Source organism: Nyctereutes procyonoides, unplaced genomic scaffold (genome assembly GCF_905146905.1).
Source record: "Nyctereutes procyonoides isolate TBG_1078 unplaced genomic scaffold, NYPRO_anot_genome, whole genome shotgun sequence".
Taxonomy (NCBI): domain Eukaryota; kingdom Metazoa; phylum Chordata; class Mammalia; order Carnivora; family Canidae; genus Nyctereutes; species Nyctereutes procyonoides.
In genome coordinates this window covers 9,823,040-9,839,920 of record NW_026575125.1, presented here as the reverse complement: position 1 = coordinate 9,839,920, position 16,881 = coordinate 9,823,040, and positions in this window count along the sequence as shown.

Below are 16,881 nucleotides of genomic sequence, written 5' to 3'. Positions count from 1 at the left end.
TTGCAAAACCCTGAGTCCTTCCACAAATCAACCTGACATGTCTTAACTTCCCCGTGGGGGAGGGGGAGGCCATAGGCATTTTTAGAAAATCACAAAATTTCCCTTTGTTTTTTTTCAAAATTACTATTCCGCCTTTTTCTTTATTAGCTTGTCCTGGCCATTCTCCTCCATATTCTCGTGAAAAAACAATGTGAAATTTCCTTCCAGCTCACGCCATTTCACCCCCGCACCACCTTCTGTCTCTACTACTGACCTGGTGATTCCCCATCACCAGGCACATTTTTGCACCTTGCTCACAGGCTTCATCTCCACCCCATAACGTTGTCATCCTTGGTGGCTTCAACAAAGTCATGGCTATGCGGTTCTGGAGACCACCGTCTAATATTCACCCTGCTACCTTCCTTCAGAGAACCCTGTTGTTCCCTCCCCAGGTCCTCATTCGTCAGTGCTATAGTTTTATGCCGATTTGTATTTTACTTGACTTCCTGGCTTCCCCATTGGAGCATAAAGCTTCTTGAAAGACAGGACTGTACTTGTCTCTTCACTGTTTTAACCCCAAGAGCCATCACAGGGCACAGCACATGATGTGAGCTCAGTCAATACTTGATGGAATGAGCGAATGCTTCATCACGAAGCATGATGCAGACATAGAGACATCTTGACAATCTAGATTAATAGGAAGAAAGGCTATATAATTTTAATTTTAAAATAAGCCATTTATTATGTTCTAGGACATTTACATTCAGTGGGTGACGGATCGAGCCCAGGGCAAAAGAGTGAAACAAGCATCAATCTCTCTTTTCTGTTTTCTTCAGACTTTTCCTCCTTTCCAAGGACACGGGCCTCGTCATCTAGTCTATCAAAACCTGCTCTGAGGGCAGGGTGTGGCATCACTTGCTGACACTTCAGTGTGCCCTTCCCTCAAGGGGTTATATTTGAGCTGTTTCCATTTAAGTCTTGTTGAGAAAAGGCAGATTTTTAAGGCCTCTGGAAGAGTGCACCTGCAGAGGGACAGAGCCTTCAGGCCACCAGCCATGGGAGGGAGCCAGCTTGGAAAATCAGGTACTATCTACTATGGCAGGTGTGTGTGTGTGTGTGTGTGTGTGTGTGTGTGCGCATGCACTTATTAACCATGTGTTTCTGATGCTTTGACATCCTGGAGCTTTGCTGGCCCTGGAGGAGAGGCCTTGGCAAGATCAGGGCAGGGGAATAGTCAGGCTATAAAAACTTAATAAAAGAGGAGGTTGGAGGTGAGAGCTCTAGATTGCATATGAAAGGTCCATTTACAGGCAAGTAGCTTACTATCTCTAGGAATTGGCTATGCCTGGCAGGGGCAGGCCCCCCAAGGTCAGCAAGTCCTCAAGATGTCCAAGCATCAGAAACATAGAAAACAAAATGCAAAAAAAAAAAAGAAAAGAAAAAGAAAAAAAGAAAACAAAATGCATGCTTAATACAGCTGGAAGCTTCAAGTGGTAAGGAAAAGGCTTCTCTAGTGCCTCCAGAAAGGACTACCACCCTGCTGACAACGTGAGGTCTGTGTTGGACTTCTAACCTACAGAATTGTAAAATAATATATTTGTGTGTTTTTAAGTCACTACATTTGTGGTAATTTGTTACAGCAGCAATAGGAAACAAATCCAATCCTTAAGCTTTCACCTACTAATTTTAGTATTTGTTGTTTCTTGTCTAAATCAATTTTTTTTAAGATTTTATTTATTTATTATTCATGAGAGATACAGAGAGAGAGAGAGGCAGAAACACAGGCAGAGGGAGAAGCAGTCTCCGTGCAGGGAGCCCGATGCGGGACTCGATCCTCGGACTCCGGATCACGCCCTGAGCTGAAGGCAGACGCTCAAACTGCTGAGCCACCCAGGGATCCCACTATTTATTTATTTATTTATTTATTTATTTATTTATTTATTTATCTATCTATCTATCTATCTATCTATCTATCTATTTATTTAGATTTTATTTATTTATTCATGAGAGACACACAGAGAGAGGCAGAAACACAGGCAGAGGGAGAAGCAGTCTCCGTGCAGGGAGCCTGATGTGGGACTCGATCCTGGGATTCCAGTATCACGCCTGGGCTGAAGGCAGATGCTCAACGGCTGAGCCACCCCGGCGTCCCTAAATCAATTATTGTTTTGATGATTTTCCTCATTCCATAGTTCCTTTTACTTAAGAGTTGGCCTCCTATTATTAGGATAAACCTTCGCTCCCTCTGCCCTTCATTTATTTATTTGTATCCATATGGACTCATTGTTTCTTATTTTGCTCAACAGATTATAGTCTTTTGTTTTCATTATTTATTTTGACGCTCAAATTTTTCCCGATTTTGTCAGTAGCAGCACTTTCAAGTTGACATCTGTGTCTTTTTGACATATCCATTGGGGAAATTTCTTGGAGATGTATTTAGGGGTGAAGTGTCATGATATTTGCAACTTACTTTCAAATGGGTCAGCAACAAAAAGGCAATATTTTTGCATAATTTATGTGTGTGCATATACACATATACATGAATCTATCTATATGTTTAGAGAGATAAAGAGCAGTAAATATAGAAAAAATGTCAATATGATCAAATCCAGTTGGAAGAGATACAAATATTTGTTTTGCTATTCTTTCAATTTTTCTACATGCTTAAATTTTTTTACAGTACAGACGCCTGGGTGGCTCAGTGGTTGAGCATCTGCCTTTGGCTCAGGGTGTAATCCCAGGGTCCTGGGATCAAGTCCCACATCAAGCTCCCTGCACGGAGCCTGCTTCTCCCTCTGCCTATGTCTCTGCCTCTCTCTGTGTGTCTCTCATGAATAAATAAATAAAATCTTAAAAAAAATTTTTTACAGTAGATTTTTAGGGAAAACAAACATAAACAAAGAGAAATAGCCTTTAGAAAATAGCTGGTCTGGGATCCCTGGGTGGCGCAGCGGTTTAGCGCCTGCCTTTGGCCCAGGGCGTGATCCTGGAGACCCCGGATCGAATCCCACATCGGGCTCCCGGTGCATGGAGCCTGCTTCTCCCTCTGCCTATGTCTCTGCCTCTCTCTCTCTGTGTGTGTGTGTGTGTGTGTGTGACTATCATAAATAAATAAAAATTAAAAAAAAAAAAAGAAAATAGCTGGTCCACTTTGCTCAAAATATGTTCGTGTATATGGTGTACACTGAAGACTGCATGTCTTTCTTTCTTTCTTTCTTCTTTTTTTTGCATTGTCTTTCCCTTAGGTCTACGGTACAAGAAGATTAATTTTTTAAATTAACATTTCTATGTGTCAGCTTAAATCTGGCCTTTGCAATTCAATTAAATGGAAAGTTTGGCCATAAAGTGCCTAAAAGCAGCAATGACCTCATTAAAGTATGTAAACACTGCTTCTCAGATCTCATTTACACACTATTTGTTCTTATGGACAAAGTTATTTTATAATCCAACCCCTGTCTCAATCGCCATAAGTTTTAGATTAGTAATGGCCCATAAAGGGAATTTAAATATGAAGAGTTTGTGAAAATGTGCATTCCAGTGTGAAAACCTAACCAAAGGAGAATGAGAAAGCAAAGCAAAGCTTATTATACCATTTGAAGTTTTTTCGACCCAATTTTTCAGAGCACTTTGTACATGAGCAGCCTTACGCATTTATAGTCATTAAGATTTGGCAGGTACAGATCTGCAGTGCTGCAAGAAAGCCGAGTGGTGAGCCACTCAGGCAGGCCCCTGTGGCAGTTTTTAAATAAGTCCACAAATTCTTTGAAACTTCTCTGCTTCAAAAGTGGAGACTATTCCCTCCTCCCCTACTCAGTGAGGGCAAGACTTAATGACAGATTTGGAAATCGTAGAATATGGCAGACGTGGCCTTGTGTGACTTCTGAGACTCCATGGTGCCAGCATGGCAGCTTCCTCCTTGCTCTCTCTCTCATGGCTTAGCTTTCAGGTCATCAGGACACTCAAGCAATGCTATGGAGGGTCCAGTGGGGAGGAACCAAGGCGCCAGCAACTATGCCAGTGCGCCATCTTGGAAGTGGACCTACCAGCTCTCGTCAAGTCTTCAGATGACCACAGTCCCAGCCGACATCTTGACCGCAACCCCATGAGAGACCCTGAGGCAGAACCACCTGGATTCCTGACTTCCAGAAATTGTGAGCTAATAAGTGTTTATTATTTTGAGCCACGATGCTTTTTGATAATTGGTTAACAAGGCAGCAGATTGCTAATACAGGCCTTCGCAGTGTCATTATTTGGGTCCAGTCGTCCTGCTTCGGGGCCTGGGAATTTTATTCCTCCCATCCACCTGTCCACCAGCAATATAAGGCTTCATACAAGAAAAAGGGCCCAAAAGAGACTTCCCCAGTCTCCCGGCATTGGCGGATATACCCTAAGTCTCTACATCTTCCCTGCTGAGTCTAAAGGGTTTTTGCTGAAATAATTTTCTATTTAGGACAGAAGCGCCACTTGGCTAGTATGTTTTTCTAGTGACACAAAGTCCCTTAGGAAATTAATAAACCCAGAATCTCCAGCTCACTTAATAAAGGATTGTATTTAATCCTGCCCCAATCCTATAACGTAGGCACTTGTTGCCTGATCTCAAAGCTGAAGGAATCAAAATATTATGCTTTAGGGATAGACACAAATTTGGGGGAATATTAAAGTCTTGGGGTTTTCCTCATAAATATCCCATGACGTCTGCGCTGCGGAGGAGACAAAGCAAGAAGACAGCAGAAATAAGGCCTTGAATGCAGGGAGAAAGGTACCCTCCTTGCTCCAGAATGAGACCTTCTCAAGGATTCCTTTGGGAGAGGCTGTTTGAAGGCCTAATCAAGTTGACAGGGACCTCAACCCCCAACTCCCTTGAGGCCTTGGAAACCCAGCCAGCTTCTGCCTAAACAATGGGCCTCCACATTGCTACTTTTCTTTGAACCTCTGCCTCCTTTGAAAAAAGCAGCTGAAAATCTTGAAGGACAAAAGTGGCTAATCTCTATGTTTTCAAAGACACTGAGCCCTGGTGAGTGGAAAGGGCTGTTTGTAGCTTTATGTTGTGTCAGGAATTTGACAATCGCCATCTGTGGAAGTTACATGAGGATTTTTTTTTTAATTAAAAATAATCTTTTTTTTTTTTTTTTTTTTTTTTTACATGAGGTGATTGAACCCCATCTGGGGCTGAGCAAACTCCCCAGACGGGCTGGTTTGTTCTCAGTGCTACAGCCAAAGGGCATTCGCTGTTCTGGCCAGGTTTCCAAAAGGAAAGCACCAATGATCCCTAGTCCCAGTTCTGCTACTAACTGGCTGTGTCCCTTCACTCCACATCTCAGTCTCCATCCACAAATGTAGATTAAATGTTTTCTCAGACCTTCTGTGGCTCCGACACGTTATGATTCCGTGATTTTTCTAGTATGTTCCTACAGGCTCCAGTTCCATGAAGTAAGTGGATCCCACTTGTCTTGTTTGGCTACTTCCATAAGTTAAGTGTTCTCCTTGGTAAACATCTACAGTTTTTTCTCAATCAGCATTCAGTCTGTGAATACAAACTCTTCAGTAGTTCTGAAAGATCTAATACACCTTGCTTTCCTTGGATCTTCCTGGAAATAATCAGTGGAAAATGATGTATGACTGATTTTGAATCATTCCCTTCTGGATCTTGAAGTCATTACAAAATACAGGGAGGTCCATATTTGAAAAAAATGCCATATTTCTGAGTAAGGCATTTTAAAGATAATTTCTCTATGAAAACAGATTGAGAACTAAGAAAGAGTATTAGAAAAGGAGTTTCCTTCTTGTGACTCAGTTATTAACAGGGAGTTAATACAGGTATAGGGAATATTTCACTTATGAATTTCCTCTCTGGAGTATTTCCTCAAAGTGCCCCCCCCGGAAAAACCCAACAGCCATTCAAGGTGAGCAAATGTGAATTTTCCCCAGAAATTTCTAACATATATTTTCATTTTAATTTAACACAGTCCGGGCAGCCCAGGTGGCTCAGCGGTTTAGCGACCGCCTTCAGCCCCTGGCGTGATCCTGGAGACCCAGGATCGAGTCCCACATTGGGCTCCCTGTGTGGAGCCTGCTTCTCCCTCTGCCTGTGTCTCTGCCTCTCTCTCTGTGTCTGTCATAAATAAATAAATAAAATCTTTTAAAAAATTTATAAAACACAGTCCTAGTAAAAATAACAGGAACATTGAGCTAAGTTTCTGTGGTTATTTAAAATGTACAGTGCTAGGGCATCTGGGTGGCTCAGTTGGTTAGTGTCTGGCTCTCAGTTTCACTCAGGTTCAGATCTCATGGGTCGTGAGATTGAGCCCTATGTTGGGCTCTACATTCAGTATGGAGTCTGCTTGAAATTCTTTCTCTCTTTACCTCTCCTTCTGCCCCTCCTCCTGCTTGTGGGCTTGCTCTCTCCCTCTCTCAAAATAAATAAATAAATCATAAAAAAATTGTAAAATAAAGGACACCTGGGTGGTTTAGCAGTTGAGTGCCTGCCTTCGGCCCAGGCCGTGATCCTGGAGTTTGCGGATTGAGTCCTGCATCCAGCTTCCTGCAGGGAGCCTGCTTCTCCCTCTGCCTGTGTCTCTGCCTCTCTCTCTCTGTGTCTCTCATGAGTAAATAAATAAAATCTTAAAAAAAAAAAGTCAAATAAAATACACAATGCTGTTCAATAGAACTTTCTGTGATGATGGAAATGTTCTATAGCTGTGCTGTCCAATACAGCAGTCCCTAGCGCCATGTGGCTATTGTGTACTTGGATGTGGCTACAGTGCCCAAAGAACCAATTTTTAATGTAATTAATATACATTTTGCTTATTTTTAAAAAGATTTATTTATTTGAGTGAGGTGGGGAGGGGCAGAGGGAGAGGATCTCCAGCAGACTACCCACTGAGCGTGGAGCCTGGCATGGGGCTCGATCCCACAACCCTGAGATCACGACCTGAGCCAAAATCAAGAGTCGGATGCTTACCTGACTGAGCCGCCCAGGCGCGCTACATTTGCGTTTAGATAGCCACATGTGTCTAGGGGCTCCGGCCTAAAGCCCTGGGATGTCACCACTACTTTGACAGGTGGTTTCTCATTCATAGTTTTTGAGCATGTATTCTAGTCAGAGTGACAGGGTTCGAATCCTTGCTTCCTCCCTTTGCGAGCTGTGTGACATTAGCTGAGAGATTCAACCTTTCTAAGCCTCATAATGGTAATCGCTGCCCATGGAAATGGGAGCAAATGGGATGGATGAACCTAGCTTATTCCTGTTCCTATGACCTTTATTGGGTCCAAGGACAGATGATGTCACGGAGAAGAGCTGGGTTCCTAGTGGCTGAGGTTATGGTCCTAGAAGCTCTGTGATGGTTTCTTTCTAATCTTGGCTCCCTGGGGGCTCCCTGGGCTCCCTGGGGCTTTCTACTCTCTTGAAAGAACAGTGGCAAGAAGGAGAAAGGAGTCAGCACTTCCGGATCTGAGGGGCCAGACAAGCAGCTGTCCTCCCACAGCAGCTGTCCTCCAGCCCGGCACCTGCAACAGCTCAAAGCATTTGCCCTTTGAAGCCAGAGCTGCCTCATCAGTGTCCCTGGGGGCTCTGACCTTGTACCGTTTGTGAGTGCCCGGCTTGGGTGAGGATAACAGGGCATTACAAAGATAGATAAGAGTGGCACTGTTGCGAGCCCCTTACCTACAGCATCTCATCTAATGCTTGCAACAACCCTGAGATGTGGCATGGCTTTCGCTCTCGTGAGGAACAGAAGTTCAGTGTAGTTAAATTGCTGAGGTGGAACAGTTAGGAACAGGCCGAAGTGGGATCAAGCCAGGATCTTCATAGCTCTGCACTTGTGCCCTTCCCCAACCCGTGACATGGGTATGATAATGCAGATTTCTGCCCCCACCCGATCCTCATTTGCACTTTTCATCAGTACAAATGATAAATGGTGGATCCTCCTTTCTTGGACTCAATTTGCAGATCAGACTTTGAGGAACATGACCAAGATTCCCCCCACTCGAAAAAGAACTCTAAGGGTGGCGTAGCTTACAATCAGAGGTTCTCAACCAGGGATGATTTTGCCCGCTGGAGGACACATGACGGTGTCCGGAGACATTTCTGGTTGTCAAAATCTGGGGGGAGGTTGATCTTGGCGTCTGTCAGGTGGAGGCCAGGGATGCTGCTGAATATCCTATGGTACACAGGACAACACCTCCCCAACAAAGAATTATCCGGTTCAAAATGTCAATGGCTCTGAGGTTGAAAAATTTTACCTTAAATAAAATAAAGCCAGGACCTCCAGTATCCCCGGGAAAGGAGGCCACAGTGTGAATGCAAAATGAAAAAAACAACAAATGTCGTTCTTTTTTTTTTTTTTTTTTTTACAAATTTTGTTCTTGACTTCATTTCAAGCAGCCCAGGTTCCAATGATTTAAAGAAATTTAAGGCAATGATGCTGAACTTTATCAGACCAGCATACCTTTTTGGTAAGTATCTTATAACAGCTCCTTTGTTATCCTGAAATAAAATTCATAGATAATAAAACCTATCTATGCAAATAATTTTATTTTATTTTATTTTTTATGCAAATAATTTTAAAATACGAGGGTAATGTTAACGATCGTAATACATCAGGGCAAAGTAAAAAGATAATCTCTGAGAAAGTAATATGTATTTTGATGTGCATAAAGTTACACTAGAGGATAAAATAAAGTCATCATATGCCTGTGCCTGTTTGTAGGATCCCCAAGAATGCATTAGCTACAAATGTCAACAGATCCAGGCACGTGGTATTGGAGACCGGTGGTGTCATGATTTTCCAGAACTGAACAATTTGTGCTAAAGTTCTATACAAAACGTGGCCTTCTGATTTACATAGTAATTTACTTCCAGAAAAATTCAATGTTTATTAAAACTGTGCTAAAAAGACTGTTTCTTTGTAAAAGTGATGTGATGTGTATCCTCAGATAATGTGGAGCGGGTTTTGCCCACATGAACGTCTAGTAGGATATGTAGAAGTCCTGTTGGACCCAGGAGGATCCTCTCTTGGCCCAGGATTTGGGAGCAATGAAGGATGCCTAAAGTCCCCAGCTGTGACTCATTGATGTCTAAGGCAACATATCCTCCCACCCTCCACCCTCCGCCCCCGTATTGGTGGGAAACCAAAAACACACAACAAAGTATTCTAAATTCCCCCTAGGGGTGAACCCTCTCTGCAAAACCACTGACTTAAGGGATCTTAGAGAGTCATTTTAGTTATGAACCATTTTCTGCCTTATGGGCTGATTTTAACACTTAGCCCCACCTCTGAGCCCTGCCTTTCCTCCTCCAAGGATAAAACCTCATGTATCTGAAAAATTGAATAGAGTTTGTGCCATAAAGTTACCAAAATGTACCTTCAATGCTAATCATCTCTACCATAAAAGATCTGGATGGTGAATCTTTCAACATCTTACTCTGTTGGATGTGTGTTCCCTGGAAGTGTTCCCCTTTTTCCTCCATATGCTAAATCTTTTTAATGATTTTAGCACAGAATAATATTGTTCAATGGACACTTAATGGACAGAAAACCATGCTGGAAAATGTTATGCTGGTAACTGCTATGTAGAACTGGTGAGCCCTGCTCCCTGATGCCAAATTTAAGATATTTTGAATGTTTCTGAATTTACTCACAATGGCTAAAATTATGGAAATCTTCCTGTTTGGCTTACTGTCTCAAGCTGCATCCACCCCAATTGTGCAAATTCTTCAGGATCCCAAATGGGAGACTCCATGCCCTGCCTTTCTGGGGGTCAGGAGCAGCACAGGGCTCTCAGCCATATGAGGGTGACCTGGTTGCCTAGTGACTCCGAAACACCCATAAGCAGGAGGCTCGCTGCTCTTGCAGAGAATGGGGTAGTTGGCACTCACAGCCACCATTGTCTCTTCTCCCTCATGCTTTTGGCAACTTCCATTTATCATTATCTTTCCATTTTTCAGGCAAAGAGAGCAACATCTGGCTTCTGGTTTGGTGTGCTGATAAATATTTGTAACATTTACCAATTGCTGTGGTGTAACACCTCCACGTTGTGTGATATCAAACCACCAAGTAGATATCAATAAATGTGGAATTGGGGGAGAGATGCACAGCAGCAACCCGTGTAGCATATTTGTACTATTCAGATATAAGAGGCATCAAGAATGTCAAGAACATAAGTAACATTTTGAAATGCTTTTAGATTTACAGAAGAGTTGCAAAGATAGCACAGAGTTCCCATCTATACTCCTTTACCCAGCTTCCCCTAATGTTACCATCTATAATCACGGTTCATTTATCAAAACTAAGAACTCAACATTGGTTCCAACACACAGCCTTTTGTGAGAGAAAGGTGACGTGTTCTCCCAGCACAAAGGCCAACTGTACACAATGCCTAGTCTGTGTAATCTACGCCATACCTTGTAACAAGGCATCATGACTCACTGTGCTGAGCTTTATTTCTCTGGGAAAAAAAAAAAAGAAGAGAGGTTGGTTAAAATCTGACTATGACTACAGAATTCTGTTGTTCTCATGAGTTTCTAGTACTGTGTCTATCGGGACAAAAAATGTTTAAAAACCTTTGAGAATGGGCAGCCATATGAGAGTTAGAAGCAGGAAAAAAAACACGAACAGATTTGACTTCTTATTATTTTTATTTTTATTTATTTATTTTTTAAAAAAGATTTTATTTATTCATGAGAGGCAGAGAGAGAGGGAGAGAGAGAGGGGCAGAGACACAGGCAGAGGGAGAAGCAGGCTCCATGCAGGGAGCCCGACGCGGGACTCGATCCAGGGTCTCCAGGATCACGCCCTGGGCTGAAGGCAGTGCGCTAAACAGCTGAGCCACCCGGGCTGTCCCTATTTTTATTTTTAAATTTTTTTCAAATTTGACTTTTTAAAAGATGATTCTGAAAGCTATAGAAAGACTGCAGTGGAGCCAAGAGGCCAACTAGAAGAAACCAAGGGCCAAGGGCAGGTCGCTCTGAGATGGGCCACTTTGGCATGAGGATTATTTTGAGTTAAGAAGCAATCAAAACCCAGCAGATTATGGAACCTCCCCCTCAACTGCCTAAAAGAATTTAGATAGAGGACCCGTTCCAGGAAGAGAGCTAGCAGCATAAATAACAACATTATGATAAGAACTAGGTACAGTAGACAAGGAGGAAAGTAGGAAGGCCTGTTTGATCAAAGGCCTCTGTGCCCCATTGTTTCTGAGTGGCCCAGTAAACATTTATTTAACAAACATTCACTCCTTTTCATCTCCCTGTGAATTGCATTCCTTTTCTTTGAAGTCCCAGACCTCTAGCCCCTTCTCCTTAGTTCAGGATGACATATATACCTCCTTGCGCCGGTCTTCAGAATCTCCGTGTCTGTGTGGTTTCCCTATACGTATGAAATTAAATATGATTTTCTCCTGTCAATCTGCCTCATGTCGATTCGACTCTTAGTCCACCCAGAAGGACCTTGAAAGCAGAGGAATGTCTTCCTCTCCAACAAAACAATTGTAACAGTCCAGGCAGGAGGTAATGGAGGTCGGGATTGAGGCAACTGCAATGGGAATGGAGAAGTCAAGATGGTTTCAAGAGATGCTTAAGAGATAGACTCCACAAGACTCGGTAACTGATGGCATAGCTGGGCACCGAGAGTTTGGTTTTGGACTCGGAGGGGATGCCAGAGAGGGGAAAGGTGTTAAGTTTAGCTTTTCGTATGTTGTTTGTAGTGCTTCTGGAGTCATTAAGAAGCATGAGTGGATCAAGTTTTTTCTTTCCTTAGAAATTTTTTCTTTCCACATCTTACACTATGGGATCACTTTGTATAAACAATCAATTAATTTCATATTAAAATTCTTTCTCTTTCCCCCTATAATGTAATGTAGAGAGCAAACAGAGAACAAAGACAGTCAAGCAGCTTTTTTTTAGGGGGAGGGGAAGAGGAAGAAGGGGAGAGAGAATCTTAAGCAGGCATGCCCAGTGTGGAGCCCCCACATGTGGCCCGAGCTCACCATCCTGAGGTCACGACCAGAGCCAAAATCAAGAGTTGGACCCTTAACTGACTGAGCCACCCACGTACCCCCCAAGCAGCTTCTTTAAAAACTCAATTTCTCCCCTTCTCTGCTTCCTTTTACCCTGAGAAGAAGAAAGAATAAAAAAGAGGTGGGAAGGGACTATATCCCTTCCTGTTCTTTCCATAGAGGACAACAGGGCAGGCCTGAGCAGTGTTTTCACCCCGTTTGGAATTCCAAGGTGGACAGTCTGTGAAGCGCCTCCATGTTGGCCTGAACTCGCTTGGAACGTTCAGCTGTTCACTTGGGTGTAATCTGACACGTGACGTAATAGTCAGCTGTCTGGATTAATCAGTCCCAGCTGTTGGACCCTCTGCTCTGTGTGGGGTTCAGCCTCCCCATCTGTTCCTGGGGCCTCCCCACTTATCTCTTTTCTGCTTGAGCCTCCAGCCATGACAGATGGCTCCTTCTCAATATTACAGGTCATTTGTCTCCGATCAGTGTCTCAGCCCCAATGTACGCTCAACGTTTCAACGACCCCCATCACTTCATCACCTCAGGCATTTATAGAGACTAACCTATACTACATACGCATCTATGCACACACATACACGACTTCAATTCTTTTTACCTTTCACACAATAACCCAGGCTCATAAAGAGTACCTCTACAATCCTCTTGAACTTTGGTTGGATTCTCTATAATGGCTGTGGGTAAAAAAATGACAGGGTGTCTGACAAGTTGAGGATCATCTTCAAAACCCTTCCTTACCACACTTAGGAGTACTTTGAAACCACAAAAATTAAAATTTACCAGTCCCAGCGGTCTATTCTATATCCTGCTGCTCTGGTCAAGTAGCTCTATTTTTTGGCTCTCAGAGCCTGCCTCTGTAATTATAATACTCAAGTTCAAACAGTGTGGGGATTTTCAGGAGCAGTTAGGAAAGAGGGTCAACAGGGAGCCTATGCATGGCAGCGGGGGGCCCCCAGCCAGAGACTATTCTCACCAGCAAACCTGGAACAGGTTTCTGAATAATGTCTTTTACCACACCTGCTATCACGGTCATCTTCACAGGCAAAAGGGTAGAACTTACACAAGTGCTTCATGTTCTTGAGGGACTATTCCAAAGCAATAGTAGCTTTTAATATTTTGTGTCTAATTATTAACACTTGTTTTTTTAAAGGATGGTAGTGGTTTCTTTTAAGACTTGACATCTAAAGTAGTCTATTTTATATCCCTTAGCAAACTTTAGGCTTCATACAGTTGGTAAAATATTACTTTTATTGCAGTGGTTCTCAACTAGGGTTGATTTTGGCCCTCAGGGGACATCTAGAAATGTCTGGAGACATCTCAGCTATCACAACTTCAGTGGAGGCCGTGCTACCTGCATCTGGTCAGTGGATGCCAGGGGTGCTACTGAACATCTACAGTGCACAGCCACCCCTACCCCCAACAACAAAGAATTGCCTGACCCCAAGTGGATCATAAGTTAATTATACCACTGTCCAGCTGGCAAGTGAATCTGATGAGCCCCTGCTCCTTAAAAAGGAGATCTAAGAGTGTGGAATTTCAGGTGTCGGACCACCCTTATTCCAGAATGTTTTGGTTTGGGTGAAGGCTCACCTCAGAAACCAACATTTTTACCTCTATCTTGGCTACATTCTGGAGGCCAACCAGAATTTAGGGGCTAGCATTAGGAGACAGGATGGTCTGTCCTGCCAGATGAGTTCTATCTAATTTTGGTGGGTATCTTGGGGCCTAAGGTGTTTTCCTCTCTCTTTGGTGCTTTTCTCAAGACTAAGGATTTTCTTAGCCTTGAGTCTTCATACAGCTTAATCATACTCTTTAAGAAGCAAACAGAATTGATATGCATAAAACAAACGCAAGATGTGTTAAGATTGATTGCTTTTTTTTTTTTTTTTTTTAAATAGTAGTACCAGCTGGGCTTGGGAGGAACGTGTGGCTCTGTGAAGGTTTTCACAGGTCTGCCCGCCTTCTTTGCCTGCCATGAAATTTCTTCAAAGTCAGTCACACCCACGTTTCATTTTCTTTAATCAGCAGAGCTACTGTTGAAGGGAGGGTTTTTTTTTTTGTTGCAAGCCCTCATTAAAAAAAGAGAAAAATCATCAGCATATTCTCTCTGAAAAACCAAAGGAACAATAACCTATAACCCCACCTATTGAGATCAGTGCTTCCAGATTACACCATTATAGAGGGAGGACATTTCAGTTCTTTTCTCTCATCCCCAAATGTCCTGCTGCTCCTAGGGGTAGGATATAGAGGGGCAGACCCTTTCAGGTGGACATGTGATGTTTTGCAAGCAAACGTTCAAAGAAAAGAACCAGATGATCTTTCTTTTGTCTCTGGTCAGCTTCTAGTATAGTTTCTAGTTCTCAGTAAAAGACTGTTAAAAATGCTAATATTTTTAGATGGGATGATGAAGTTAGGGTTACGTTTTTTTGAAATGATCTTTTTAAAGAGATAAATGCTTGACTGTTAATGGATAAAACAACATAATTTCTGGAAAGTGTCTCCAAATAGTTCAGGGGAAAGGGTATGAATAATATAAAGTTGGCCATGAGTTGCTAAGTGTTTTGAACTTGTGATGAATATGTGAAGGTGGATGTATGCTTATGGGAATTGTCCAGTAGAGTTGGAACAACTGATGACTAAGAAGAGAGAAGAAATAGCCTAAGAAGCAAACATTCAAGGACATCATCTGACAGGAGGTAGATTTCAGAGGCAAGTCTCTCTCAAGTCATCACTACAAACTCAGCCTGAATCTTGAACATATTGAAACCATCACTCTCCACCCTGGTCATTTTGCCAGATATGGAAACATTTAGAAAATGAGGAAAGATGTGTCTGAGCCATATTATTTTGGCTAGATTTTGCTCTTGATGCATTTCTTAACATATGGGGAGCCACATTGGACATATTTTATGCCTCTAAATATCAAGGGTTTATTTAAATTTTGAACCAATTCATTTTTTTCTAAAATCTTGACCTTATAAGCTTGATATCTGGGCCAATACAATCAAAGATTTTATAATAACATTTTGGTTGATGTCACTCTTACTCCTCCTCAGAATAATGAGTTGCATGGAACTATAATGTTTCTTCTTCCATTAGGTCAGGGGTGAGTGAAGCTTTTAAGCTGCTATCATTTTTTCCAAATAGTTTCACTCATTCTTACTCCTAATTAATCTACGGTATTATGTAGCAACCAAATAAATAGTCTCCTAAAGAAAGCATCCTCTCCTTGGCTGTTCCAGAAAACTCTGCTGACTCATTTGCAGTTGGACTTGAAGAATATTTCAGGCACGTAATGCCAAAAGAGCCACACTTTCTTTGACCAATTCCCATGACTCTCTGATCCTACCAAACAGGGGAGGCTCATAAGAAGCTTTACTTTGGGTTTTAGTATCTGGGCAAGCGATGGGGGTGAGCATGCCTTTGGAAACCACTTCTAAAGAATATATTCTATGTGCTAAAGACCCTTGCAATGTTTGTTTGTTCCTGGAATGCCTTTAAATGTGTATCAAATAACCTTTTAAACTCAGGTCCTGGTCTCACAAGGACTGGATTATGGCCACCTTGGTTGCCTCTTTCTCAGAGTGTTCCTTTTGGAGAATCTATCTAGATGATCTGACTCATCATCAAAGAATGATGTGGAGGCTACTCAGCTGTGTGAAAGCATGGCTAGAGATGAGTCCCAGCATCCAACAATAATAGATATAGCAGTGGTAGCAACAACACTGGATATTCCAAACTCTACATACGAAAAATCCAAATAATAACAGTAAGATAGGATTCAATTTGCAGGAGAATCCTTCTGATGAAGTCATACTAAATTAAAATCAGGAAGTGTTTCCAACTGAATTTAATGAAAGCAGTATCTTTTTTCTACTTTTATCCTTTTAAATATGGTAGTTTTGACTGATATTAGGTCAGGTTTTTTTTTACCCTGGCCTAGTTTGTGCTTCTATTTTCATACTTGATTGCCTAATCTATTCAAATCCACCCCATGTTGGTGTGGCCTGCATGTGTGCACAAGTGGTGGGTCATTAAAATCATGCCTACTAGAATAAATCAAAGTCAGTCTTCAGCTTATTGCCAATGGCATTCCCCTGATTCCCTGATGGGGAATTCCACCCTTCAGAAGACATGCCTTTAAAGAGATCAGTGGTGGAGTTTTACTTAGAGTTTCTGGAGACCAATGAACCCCATTTAATTCACAAAGGATGCACAGAATAAGCAAAAAAAGGCCCAGGGTAGAGGGTAGCCTAAGGTCCACTTTGACACCTATTTTTATCTGGGTAAATCACTTCGGTTCTCTGGGTCTCAGTTTCCTCATCTGTAAAGTGAGGGGTTTAGAATGTTTATTCCTTAATATACTTTGAGGTTTTTATTCCAATGGTATATTTATTGAAGAATATTTACTAGGTGCTGTTCTTATAGGAAATGCAATTTTCTAAGATGTAACACCCACTTTCAGAATGCTTTGAGTCTCATTGGACAAAAAATATTTCAACTAAACAAATAGCTATTATATGCCACATTGTGTGATGGTGGTAGGCAGATTGCAAGTGCTCTGTCCTCAAACCTGAAGGGACTTCCATCTTGGCTGCTGTTTGATGGGAAATGTGTACAGAGGCATATGGTGAAGATATGTCCCAAGTGTTGACTAACTGAAATTGATTCATTCCCAGTACTGAGGTTGGAAGACAAACACAAGAGTAGGGAGCTTCACAATCTAAAAGCTGCCCAAGGGGGTATTACCATATAAGGCTAGCAGTGTAATGCAATATGGTCCAGACCCCAAGGGACTTATAAACTATGAGGGATGTTTGTTGAATTGAAGTGATCAGGAAAGGCTTCCCAAAGAGGTAACAATTAAGATGGGCCTGGGCCTTT